We start from the raw sequence: 13,019 nt of genomic DNA on the forward strand, positions 1-13,019 counted from the left end.
CATCATTTTCACAATTCCAGAGAGTTATTTCAACCTCATAGTGTAGGAAAATACTTTTTTTCAGAACTATTTGAGAACATTACCAATGTCAAAACAGTTGGAGAATGTTCCTAGAACATACAGTACCAGTCAAAAGTATGGACACACCTACTCATTAAAGAGTTTTTCTGTATTTGTACTATTTTCTACATTGTAGAATAATAGTGAAGACATCAAAACTATGAAATAACACATATGGAATCAAAGTGTTAAACAAATCAAAATATATTGTAGATTCTTCAAAGTAGCCACCCTTTGCTCTGATGACAGCTTTGCACACTCTTGGCATTCTCACAACCAGCTTCATGAGGAATGCTTTTCCAACACTCTTGAAGAAGTTCCCACATATGCTGAGCACTTGTTGGCTGCTTTTCCTTTACTCTGCGGTCCAACTCATCCCTAACCATCTCAATTGGGTTGAGGTTGGGTGATTGTGGAAGCCAGGTCATCTGATGCAGCACTCCATTACTCTCCTTCTTGGACAAATAGCCCTTACACAGCTTGGTGAAGTGTTGGGTCATTGTCCTGTTGAGAAACAAATAAAAGTCCCACTAAGCGCAAACCAGATGGGATGGCGTATTGCTGCAGAATGCTGTGGTAGCCATGCTGGTTAAGTGTGCCTTGAATTCTAGATAAATCACAGATGGTGTCACCAGCAAAGCAGCCCCATACCATCACACCTCCTCCTCCATGCTTCACAGTTTCAACCACACATGTGGAGTTCATCTACTCTGCGTCTCACAAAGAAATGGCGGTTGTAACCGAAAATCTCCAATTTGGACTCATCAGACTAAAGGATAGATTTCCACCGGTCTAATGTCCATTGCTTGTGTTTCTTGGCCCAAGCAAGTCTCTTCTTATTATTGGTGTCCTTTAGTAGTGGTTTCTTTGCAGGCCTGATCCTCATGAGAGCCAGTTTTATCATAGTGCTTGATGGCTTTTTTGACTGAACTTGAAGAAACTTTCAAAGTTCTTCAACTTTCCGTATTGACTGACCTTCAAGTCAAAGTAATGATTGATTGTTGTTTCTCTTTGCTTATTTGAGTTGGTCTTGCCATAATATGGGCTTGGTCTCTTACCAAACAGGGCTATCTTTTGTATACAATCCATACCTTGTCACAACACAACTGATTGGCTCAAATGCATTAAGAAGGAAAGAAATTCCACAAATAAACTTTTAACAAGGCACACCTGTTAATTGAAATGCATTCCATGTGACTATCTAACGAAGATGGTTGAGAGAATGCCAAGAGTGTGCAAAGCTGTCATCAAGGAAAAGGGTGGCTTTTAGAAGAATCTCAAATATAAAATACATTTGGATTTGTCTAACACTTTTTTGGTTACTACATGATATTCCATAGTTTTGATGTCTTCACAATTATACAATGTAGAAAATAGTAAAAATGAAGAAAAACCCTTGAATGAGTAGGTGTGTTCAAACTTTGTACTGGTACTGTACAGTATATATATATATATATATATATTGAACTTTTAGGAAACGTTCTATGAAAGTAATGAAATACCAAGAAAGTAACTTGATCCTTAAATATGCTGAGAATGTTCCAAAGCCAAGCACCTATTCTGCACCCTTCCCAAAACGTTGTGGGGAAGGTTGTATGCAAAATAACCACAACCACACTCTCACCAAGCTCTAGGAAACTTGTGTTTCTCAGAACATTATGTGCTAGTTGGGATATGCCTGCTTTCTAATAGCACTATTAAGAATGTACTAGAATGTACTTTTGTTTTCTCGAAATGGGTTGCATTTCCAAAAATGACAACTTGACGGTAAACGTATGAAACGGATAGTTTTCAGGAGGTTGTGTATGATAAGTTATGCACAGAGCAATAGAGCAAGGTTATGTTGATTAGACTAACGATTCCCTAGTGAGGGAACACAATAATGACCTCTGACCTTTATTGCATTAAGAATACAATTCATTATGCCTCAGTCTTGATGTTCAAAGCAGATGGCAGGTTAACCATTATAATTGAAATATGTAGGTCATAGAAATGGGAAAGGGGGATACCTAGTCAGTTGTACAACTGAATGCCTTCAGCTGAAATGTGTCTTCTGCATTTATCCCAACCCCTCTGAATCAGAGATGTGGCTCAGTCTTACTCAATATGCGAGGTGATTCAGTGGTCAGCATAATGTACAGCCCCTTCTGATATTGCACACTCTAATAATGCTAATCTCCCTGGCATCTGTTGCATTAGAGATTAACTTAATCAACAGAAGTAAACTCCAAGGGTTGCTGTTGCAGGTTGTTTCACAGTTAGCTACTGTACATCATAATCAATACAGTACACTCTCAGAAGAAAAGGTGCTATCTAGAACCTAAAAGGGTTCTTTGGCTGTCCCCATAGGGAAACCCTTTGAATAACTATTTTTGGTTCCAGGTAGAACCTTTTGGTTCCAGGTAGAACCCTTTCGGTTTCCATGTAGGACCCTTTCCATAGATGGTTCTATATGGAACCCAAAAGGGTTCTACGAGACGCAGAAAAGGGTTCTCCTATGTGGACAGCCCGAAGGACCCTTTTCAAACCCTTTTTTTCTAAAAGTGTATGTACAACTTGTGTATGAGGCTCATAGTACAAATTCAAATAACAATGTCCAGTTTTCGGGCCCAACCACCTTTCTACATCCTGATTGTGGTGAACAGCGTGTCCTTGGCAGAGAGGAACACCACTGACTGTACACCCACACCCTGTGTATTTGGGTTTCCCTGCTTTACGGGGATGTCTTTCTGTCTGCTCTGCTCACGGCCCCAGCCCTCCATCATTTTGGGTTAGTCTGTGTGTGGCATGATGACGCAAAAAGGAGACTTGTGCTCCAAACGGCCTGCTACCGTTGGGAGACAAGTGTTTCTGAAAGAGTGAGTGTGTTTGTGTGTGCGCGTGTGCACGTGTTTCCTGAGTGAGTGTCTGTGTGTGGCTGCGAGGGCGTGTGAATGTGGGGCTGCGGGGTTATGTATGTGTGTATGTGTGTGCATGTGGGTTTTGACGTAGGCCCCTGTGGTCTGCGGATATGAGGCTGCAAGGACCATCCAGGAGATGTGCTTATAAATGAAGACCGTACCAGATAAAAATAGCGAGAGAAAAACAAAGAGAAGGGGCTGTTACATCAATAAGGAACATAAATCCATTTGACATCATCCTCTCCAAATGTATTATTCATTCCCGGGGGGCCTGCTCTATGTTATTCTATTATGGACTACGTTCTATAGCAGCCTATGAGCACCAAGCAACAGGTACTGTAAACAAAGCACGGAGGTCTCAAAGCATGGAGGTAGTAGTGACTCGCCTTCCCATGCCAGCCGCGATCCTCAATAGAAACAGCAGTCATGATGAGCACCCTTGCATGGAGCTATCCTGCAGACCTCACTGAAGAGTGTCATGGATACCAAACAAGCCTGGCTAGTTATAAATATAGTTCAGAGCTGTACGGACCTTTTGTAAGACCAGCTCTCTGGAGCAGCTGTGGCCAGAATAATGGTAGCCTTCCATCTATATTGGACAGTATCAGAGGTTCAAACGGTGCCCTTGGGGTCACATTCTGTAGATTACGACGCTTCTTTAAGCGCCTGTGATGTCATGGAGTGTGTAACTGTTTTCTAGGTGTGGTGAAGGAGAGTCGGACCAAACTGCAGCGTGTAGATTGCGATCCATGTTTAATAAAAACAAAGTAAACACGAATCAATACCAAAAAAACAATAAACGTAATGAAAGCCTAAACTGGTGCAAACTAACACTAGACAGTTACAAGGACACTCAAAGAATATGGCTGCCTAAATATGGTTCCCAATCAGAGACAACGATAAACACCTGCCTCTGATTGAGAACCACTCCAGACAGCCATAGACTTTGATAGATCACCCTACTAGCTACAATCCCAATATATACACACCAAAACCCCAAGACAAAACACACCACAATACAAAAACCCCATGCCACACCCTGGCCTCACCCAATACATAAAGATAAACACAAAATACTTCGACCAGGGCGTGACAGAGTGGGTATTCTGATGAGGTCATTTGGGTCAGACGGAAGTGACCGTGCATATGTTGCATTCTATAGTTGTGATTTATGTGGTGTGTCATACACTAAAATGAATGACAAGACAGAAAGACTCAGTTGTAACAGCCCCCCCCCCACACCCCTGTAACCCATGTACAGGTTGCTGTGTGGGTTGATAATAAAGAATAAAATAATTTAACATACCGGTAAGCACTTTTATAATGGAGTTTATAATGGGCTCACAGCCACACGAACGTAAAGCTGGCAGTGCACAGGAAATATAACATGACCCGTGAATCATGACCGTCTCTTTCCCCTTTCTGCCATATTGCAATACTTCTGAAACCACACACTTACAAAGAACCATTTCACAGGAAAGTGAATCTCCTCTGATTTGACCCTGACTGACAGTGGTCAGCTGGTCAAGTGTGGGAACCAGTAACTGCATTTCTGTCAGGTATTTTCTGACCATGATAATATTATCCTCTCTTTAGAGTTGACTCATGAGCCGTGTGCTGACCCAGATGGGCCTGATAGCTTGGCCCAGTTCAGACTCCATCTGACCTGGGTGGGAAGGGCCCTAATCAGGCCTAAATCTGCTAACACGTTAATTTCTGCTTGTGTTGGGCCTAACAGGGAAGCGCGTTCCGGGAATACTCCACCCAGACCAGTTGTCGGCTCCAGGTAGTGGGTTTGGTTGAGACGAGGCATCTTAAGGTTATTTCCAAGTCTTGTGTTGCTCGCTCCGACTGGTCGTCGGATTGGGGATGGAATCTGGAGGACAGGCTGGCCGATGACCCAATAAGGATGCAGAATGCCTTCCAGAACAGAGACGAGAACTGAGGACCCTGGTCGGAGACAATGTCCACTGGGAGTCTGTGGATCCTGAAGACATGCTGCACCATGAGCTGGGCCATCTCTTTGGTAGAGGGTAGTTTGAGGAAAATGGAATGGGCAGCTTTAGAATACCGATCCACTACCGTCAGAATGATGGTGTTGCCATCAGACGGATGGAGCCCAGTGACAAAGTACAGGGAGATATGGGACAATGAGGGACAGGTAGTGGCTGAAGGAGGCCGGAAGAGGCTTGCCATGGAGTCTTATTCTGAGCACCAAAGGTGCATGCGGTGATGAAGGCAGAGGCATCAGGAACCATTGTGGGCCACCAGAAACATTGTCGGAGGAAGGTCAGGGTTCGACGGGAACCCAGATGACAGGTAAGCCTGGAAGAATGAGCCCATTCCAGGACCTGGGACCGGACTGAATTAGGGACGATGTTGTGCCTTGCGAACCAGGATTTCAATACCCCAGCCCACAGAAGCCGCAAGGCATGAGGTAGGGAGGATGTTCTCGGAGTCAGAGGATGTGGCAGTGGGACTGTACAGGCGAGAGAGGGCGTCAGGTTTAACATTCTTGGACCCTGGGTGATAAGAAATGGTGAAGTTAAATCTGATGAATAACAGACCCACCCGGCCTGCCTGGGGTTAAGGAGCTTGGCTGTGCTGAGATATTGCAAATTCTTGTGGTCAGTCCAAACCAAAAACGGATGTTCTGCTCCCTCCAGCCAATGTCTCCACTCCTCCAGTGCCATCTTGACCACCAGGAGTTCTAGGTTACCCACATCGTAGTTTCTTTCTGCAGAGTTGCGACAATGGGGCATGAAGGCACAGGGATGGAGCTTTTGGTCCTGGGCGGATTGGTGGGACAGGATAGCCCCCACTCCAACGTCAGAAGCATCGACCTCAACCACAAACTGACTGGACGGGTCAGGATGGACGAGGATGGGGGCTGTTGTGAACTGATGCTTCAGGTCCCCAAAGGCTCTGTCAAACACTGGGGACCATGTTCTATGTCCAATGTGGTAGCGAGGAGCTGGAGACCGGCGGCAGTCCGCTTGTCGACAATACCTAAAGTTGGTCTTGAAAAGCGCCTTGAATGGTACCTTGGGAGAGGTGAGTGCAGAGAGGGGGGCCGCCAGGGTGCTGTAGCCTCGAATGAAACGCCGGTAGAAAACCCCCCCCCAAAAAACTAAAAATGTTGTAGCTGCAACCTGGACGTAGATTGGGGCCAATCCACTACTGCTTTCACCTTTTCCAGGTCAATCTGGACATTTCCTTCAACGATGACATATCCCAGAAAGCAGAGGCTAGAATGGTGGAACTCGCATTTCTCCACTTTCACAAATAACTGGTTCTCCAGGAGGCGCTGAAGGACTTGTCGAACATGGAGGGTGTGCTCTTGGGCAGAACGGTAAAAAAAACAGGATGTCGTCAAGGTAGACGAACACGAAATGATTTAACATGTCCCTGAGCACATCGTTTACCAGGGCCTGGAAGACAGCAGGGGCATTGGTGAGTCCAAACGGCATGACCAGGTACTCATAATGTCCACTGCAAGGCAGTCTTCCACTCATCCCCTTTGCGTTTTCGAACCAGTTGGTAGGCATTTCGAAGGTCCAGCTTGGAGAAGATGGTAGCCTCCGGACAGGTTCGAAAGCCGAGTAGAGGTAGTGGGTAATGATTCTTGATCATTATGTCTTTAAGGCTCCGGTAGTCAATGCACATATGCAGGGTCTTGTCCTTCTTTTCCACAAAGAGAAACCCTACGCCTCCAGGGGATGCAGAAGGACAGATGCCTCCCGCAGCCAGAGAGTACTCAATATACTCCTCCATGGCCTTGGGCTCCGGGCCGGATAGGGAATATAGCCGACCACGAGGCAGCATGGTGCCTGGGAGAAGGTCAATGGCGCAATCATAGGGATGATGCGGGGGAAGAGAAGTACCCCGTGCCTTGCTGAAGACCTCCAAGAGGTACTCTGCGGAGACGGCAGAGAAATCCGAGACTTGATTTAAGCCCTGAGGAGGACGTCTCAGGGAATGCTGCGCTGCTTTGAGGCAATGGGAATGGCAGACTCCAACCCAGGTTTGAACTTGTGGTCCAGTCAATAATGGGGTTATGTTTTTGGATCCAAAAAAATCCCAAAACAACAGGAACATGGGGGGACTCAATGAGGAGAAGCTGTATAACCTCACTGTGATTTCCTGAAACCCGCAGATTAACAGGAACAGTGCTTTGGGTAAGTCTTCCAATGGAGCGGCTGTTCAGTGATCTAGTGTCCATAGGAACAGAGAGGAATTGAGTGGGAATACCTAAATAAGAAACTAGGGTAGCGACCATAAAACTCTCATCTGCCCAGAGTCAATGAGCACCCGTAGAGACTTAGACTGGTCTCCCCACAGCAGTATCACAAAAAAGGGAGTGCAGGTGATGGGAATTAGAGGATTCCCAGTCTGGCTCACCTGAGTACTTGTACCTACAAAATAAATAGGTCTCTCAACTGGGCAGGTGGCTATATAATGTCCCGCAGCCTCACAGTACAGACAACAGCTCAGCCTATGGGAACGGTCCCAAGGAGATAGTCCAGCTCTGCCCAGTTGCATAGGCTCAGGAGTAACCGACTCACTCGTCGCTGATAGTCCTAGAGGGAAATCGAGTGGCTTCGGTACTTCTCGGAAGTGCACACTTCGGGGACTTCCGGATTCCTTCAGAGGTGAGCAAACAGTCTCCCAGTCCCTGCCGCTGAAAAGCATCCCATAGGATGATGCTGCCACCACCATTATTCAAGGTAGGGATGGTGTCAGGTGGGTGATGAGCTATGCCTGGTTTTATCCAGACATAGCACTTTGTATTCAAAGTGACATTTTTGTCTCATCAGACCAGACAATATTTTGCTTTAGACTCTTTCACATGCCTTTTTGCAAACTCCAGGCGTGCTGTCATGTGCCTTTTTCTCAGGCATGGCTTCTGTCTGGCCACTCTCCCATACAGCCCAGATTGGTGAAGTGCTGTAGAAACTGTTGTCCTTCTGATAGGTTCTCCCATCTCAGTCAAGGAACTCTGTAGTTCTGTCAGGGTGGTCATTCGGTTCCTGGTCACCTCGCTGACCAAGGTCTTTCTAAATCATGTCCAAAAAATTGAATTGGCCACAAGTGAACTCCAATGAAGTCGTAGTGACGTCTCAAGGATGATCAAAGGAAATTGGATACACCTGAGCTCAATTTGGAGTATCATAGAAAAGGGTGCGAAAAAGGATGTACATGAGATATTTCTGTATTACATTTTCAATAAATGTGCAAACATTTCTAAAAACGTGTTCTCACTTTGTCATTATCTATACTATGTGTATATTTAATATGAATCAATTATAATTCAGGCTATAACACAACAAAATGTGGAATAAGTCAAGGGGAACATATACTTGTCATGTTTTGTCTTATATCATCTTGTCATTTTGCTTTTCCCTCTTCGTTTTCCCCCTGCTGGTCTTTTTAGGTTCGTTCTCCTCTTTTTCTCTCTCCCTTCCTCTCTCTCTTCTCTCTATCGTTCCGTTCCTGCTCCCAGCTGTTCCTATTCCCCTAATCAATCATTTAGTCTTCCCACACCTGTTCCTTATCTTTTCCCCTGATTAGAGTCCCTATTTCTTCCCTTGTTTTCCGTTCCTGTCCTGTCGGATCCTTGTCTATTGTTCACCGTGCTGTGTTTGTGTATCGCCCTGTCGTGTCGTGTTTCCCTCAGATGCTGCGTGGTGAGCAGGTGTCTGAGTCTGCTAAGTTCAAGTGCCTTCCCGAGGCAACCTGCAGTTCAAGATCAAGTCTCCAGTCGGTTCTCGTCATTACGAGTGGTAATTGTTTTATTTGATTGTATTTTTACTTTACTGGATTAAAGACTCTGTTTTCGCCAAGTCGCTTTTGGGTCCTCATTCACCTGCATAACAGAAGGATCCGACCAAGAATGGACCCAGCGACTATGGATTCTCTCTACTCTACTCTCGAGTTCCAGGGAGCGATGCTCGGCAGACACGAGCAGGAATTGTCTGCTGCTCGACATGCCGTTGAGACCTTGGCCGCTCAGGTCTCCGACCTCTCAGGACAGTATCAGAGTCTTCGTCTCGTGCCACCAGCTACTTCCGGGTCTTCCGAGCCTCCGGAACCTAGGGTTAATAACCCACCATGTTATTCTGGGCAGCCCACTGAGTGCCGCTCCTTTCTCACCCAGTGTGATATAGTTTTCTCTCTCCAACCCAACACATACTCAAGAGAGAGAGCTCGGATTGCCTACGTCATATCACTCCTTACTGGTCGGGCTCGGCAGTGGGGCACAGCTATCTGGGAGGCAAGCGCTGAGTGTACTAACAATTATCTGAACTTTAAAGAGGAGATGATAAGAGTTTTTGATCGTTCAGTTTTTGGGAAAGAAGCTTCCTGGTCCCTGTCTTCCCTATGTCAAGGTAATCGATCCATAACGGATTACTCTATAGAGTTTCGCACTCTTGCTGCCTCCAGTAACTGGAACGAGCAGGCGTTGCTCGCTCGTTTTCTGGAGGGACTCCACGCTAAGGTTAAGGATGAGATTCTCTCTCGGGAGGTTCCATCCAGCGTGGATTCTTTGATTGAACTCGCTATTCGCATTGAACGACGGGTAGATCTTCGTCACCGAGCTCATAGAAGAGAGCTCGCGTTAACTGTGTCTCCCCTCTCTCCGACACTACCATCTTTCCCCACTGACTCTGGGGTTGAGCCCATGCAGCTGGGGGGTATTCGCATTTCGACTAAGGAGAGGGAACGGAGAATCACCAACCGCCTCTGTCTCTATTGCGGTTCCGCTGGTCATTTTGTCATTTCATGTCCAGTTAAAGGCCAGAGCTCATCAGTAAGCGGAGGGCGACTGATAAGCGCTACTAGACGGTCCTCTCCGTCAAGTACATGTACTACTTTACCGGTCCATCTACGCTGGACCGGATCGGCAGCTTCCTGCAGTGCATTAATAGACTCTGGGGCAGAGGGCTGTTTTATGGACGAAGCCTGGGCGCGGGAACATGACATTCCTCTCAGACAGTTAGGGAGCCCACGGTCATGTTTGCCTTGGATGGTAGTCCTCTCCCCAGTATATTATGTGAAACACTACCTTTAACCCTCACTGTATCTGGTAACCATAGTGAGACCATTTCTTTTTTGATTTTTTGTTCACCTTTTACACCTGTTGTTTTGGGTCATCCCTGGCTAGTGTGTCATAATCCTTCTTTTGATTGGTCTAGTAATTCTATCCTTTCCTGGAACGTTTCTTGTCATGTGAAGTGTTTAATGTCTGCTATTTCTCCTGTTTGTTCTGTCCCCTCTTCTCAGGAGGAACCTGGTGATTTGACAGGAGTACCGGAGGAGTATCATGGTCTGCGCACGGTCTTCAGTCGGTCCAGAACCAACTCCCTTCCTCCTCACCGGTCGTATGATTGTTGTCCTGTTCTCTTCAAGAAGCGTTTTGCATCCGCTCCTATCCTTGTTGCACCTGACGTCACTAAACCGTTTATTGTTGAGGTTGACGCGTCGGGGTGGGCGTGGGAGCCATTCTGTCCCAGCGCTCCGATACTGACGATGGGGTCCACCCTTGTGCGTATTTTTCTCATCGCCTGTCACCGTCGGAACGTAACTATGATGTGGCTAACCGCGAACTGCTCGCCATCCGTTTAGCCCTAGGCAAATGGCGACAGTGGTTGGAGGGGCGACCGTTCCTTTTGTCGTTTGGACTGACCAAGAGAACCTTGAGTACATCCGTTATGCCAAACGACTGAATGCGCGTCATGCTCGTTGGGCGTTGTTTTTCGCTCGTTTCGAGTTCGTTATTTCTTATTGCCCGGGTACTAAGAACACCAAGCCTCATGCTTTATCCCGTCTCTTTAGTTCTTCTGTGGCTTCTACCGATCCCGAGGGGATCCTTCCTGTTGGGCGTGTTGTCGGGTTGACTGTCTGGGGAATTGAGAGACAGGTTAAGCAAGCACTCACGCACACTGCGTCGCCGCGCGCTTGTCCTAGTAACCTTCTTTTCGTTCCTGTTTCTACTCGTCTGGCTGTTCTTCAGTGGGCTCACTCTGCCAAGTTAGCTGGCCATCCCGGCGTTCGGGGTACGCTTGCTTCTATTCGCCAGCGGTTTTGGTGGCCTACTCAGGAGCGTGACACGCGCCGTTTCGTGGCTGCGTGTTCGGACTGCGCGCAGAAGAAGTCTGGTAATTTTTTTTTCTGCTTCTGCTCCTGGTCTTGCTGGGTCTCAGTCTGTTCCCTGCCATCGCATCTCTCCTGTTCTTGTTCCTGCCCTTGCTGTGTCTCAGTCTGTCCCTAGTTGTTACTCTCCTGGCCTGTTTGGTCCTGTTTGCTCTAAAGTTTTCAGTTCTCTACCCGTGTCTCATTTTTTTTTTTTAGAGTAGTACCCTAGTTTCCCTTTTTATCGTTTTTCGTTACGGTCCTGAGGAGAGGAGTTGGGTTCTTTCTCGGGACGTGCTGGACCGTTTGATCTATGATTTCCTCCGTTGCCGCCAGTGTTCCTCCTCGAGAGCGCCAGGAGGCGCTCGGTGAGTGGGGGGGTACTGTCATGTTTTGTCTTATATCATCTTGTCATTTTGCTTTTCCCTCTTCGTTTTCCCCCTGCTGGTCTTTTTAGGTTCGTTCTCCTCTTTTTCTCTCTCCCTTCCTCTCTCTCTTCTCTCTATCGTTCCGTTCCTGCTCCCAGCTGTTCCTATTCCCCTAATCAATCATTTAGTCTTCCCACACCTGTTCCTTATCTTTTCCCCTGATTAGAGTCCCTATTTCTTCCCTTGTTTTCCGTTCCTGTCCTGTCGGATCCTTGTCTATTGTTCACCGTGCTGTGTTTGTGTATCGCCCTGTCGTGTCGTGTTTCCCTCAGATGCTGCGTGGTGAGCAGGTGTCTGAGTCTGCTAAGTTCAAGTGCCTTCCCGAGGCAACCTGCAGTTCAAGATCAAGTCTCCAGTCGGTTCTCGTCATTACGAGTGGTAATTGTTTTATTTGATTGTATTTTTACTTTACTGGATTAAAGACTCTGTTTTCGCCAAGTCGCTTTTGGGTCCTCATTCACCTGCATAACAATACTTTCTGAGGGCACTGTACACATTGAGAGGACATATGCATTTGCCTATTGTTTTCTTGTGGGTTTTGTCTTACACGGTTTAGTGCATTTCAGAGTTGAAGAACACCAACTACAGATACATGTGCTTGTTTGAGCATCTCGAAGACGAAATTGAATGTAGAATCAGTTTAACGTAACAAAAAGGTAATTGTACTATTGTAACATGCAGTGGGGATAATTATATTGTCCCTCGTCTCTGGACCACACAAGCTGGAAATGGCAATTTGCTAAGACACTTGTCTCTTGTCTTCACCTACTCATTCAAGGGTTTTTCTTTATTTTGACTATTTTCGACATTGTAGAATAATATTGAATCAAATCAAATCCAATCAAATGTTATTAGTCACATGCGCCGAATACAACAGGTGTTACAGGGAAATGCTTACTGATGAGCCTCTAACCAACAATGCAATTTAAAAAAATGGATAACATTAAGAAATAAAAGTGACAAGTAATTAAAGAGCAGCAGTAAAATAACAATAGCAAGACTATATACAGGGGGGTACCTGTACAGAGTCAATGTGCGGGGGCACCGGTTAGTTGACGTAATATGTACATGTAGGTAGCGTTATTAAAATATTCAAGTGACCATGCATAGATGATAACAGAGAATAGCAGTGGTGTAAAAGGGGGTGGGTGGGGGGATATGGGGGCTGGTGTCATCGAGGCAAAGGGTGGCTACTTTTGCAAAGCTGTCATCAAGGCAAATGGTGGCTACTTGGAAGAATCTGAAATGTAAAATACATTTTGATTTGTTTATCATTTTTTGGTTCCTACATGATTCCATATCTGTTATTTCATAGTTCTGACGTCTTCACTATTATTCTACAGTGTAGAAAATAGTACAAATAAAGAAAAACCCTGGAATGAGTAGGTGTGTCCAAACTTTTGACTGGTACTGTACATTGGTGACCAGGGTGGGATCCGTTCCATAAGCCTATTGGTCCTAGGCATACAAATGGTTCTAGAGAGAAAGGGGAATGCTG

Source organism: Oncorhynchus gorbuscha, linkage group LG14 (genome assembly GCF_021184085.1).
Source record: "Oncorhynchus gorbuscha isolate QuinsamMale2020 ecotype Even-year linkage group LG14, OgorEven_v1.0, whole genome shotgun sequence".
In the NCBI taxonomy this organism is placed as follows: domain Eukaryota; kingdom Metazoa; phylum Chordata; class Actinopteri; order Salmoniformes; family Salmonidae; genus Oncorhynchus; species Oncorhynchus gorbuscha.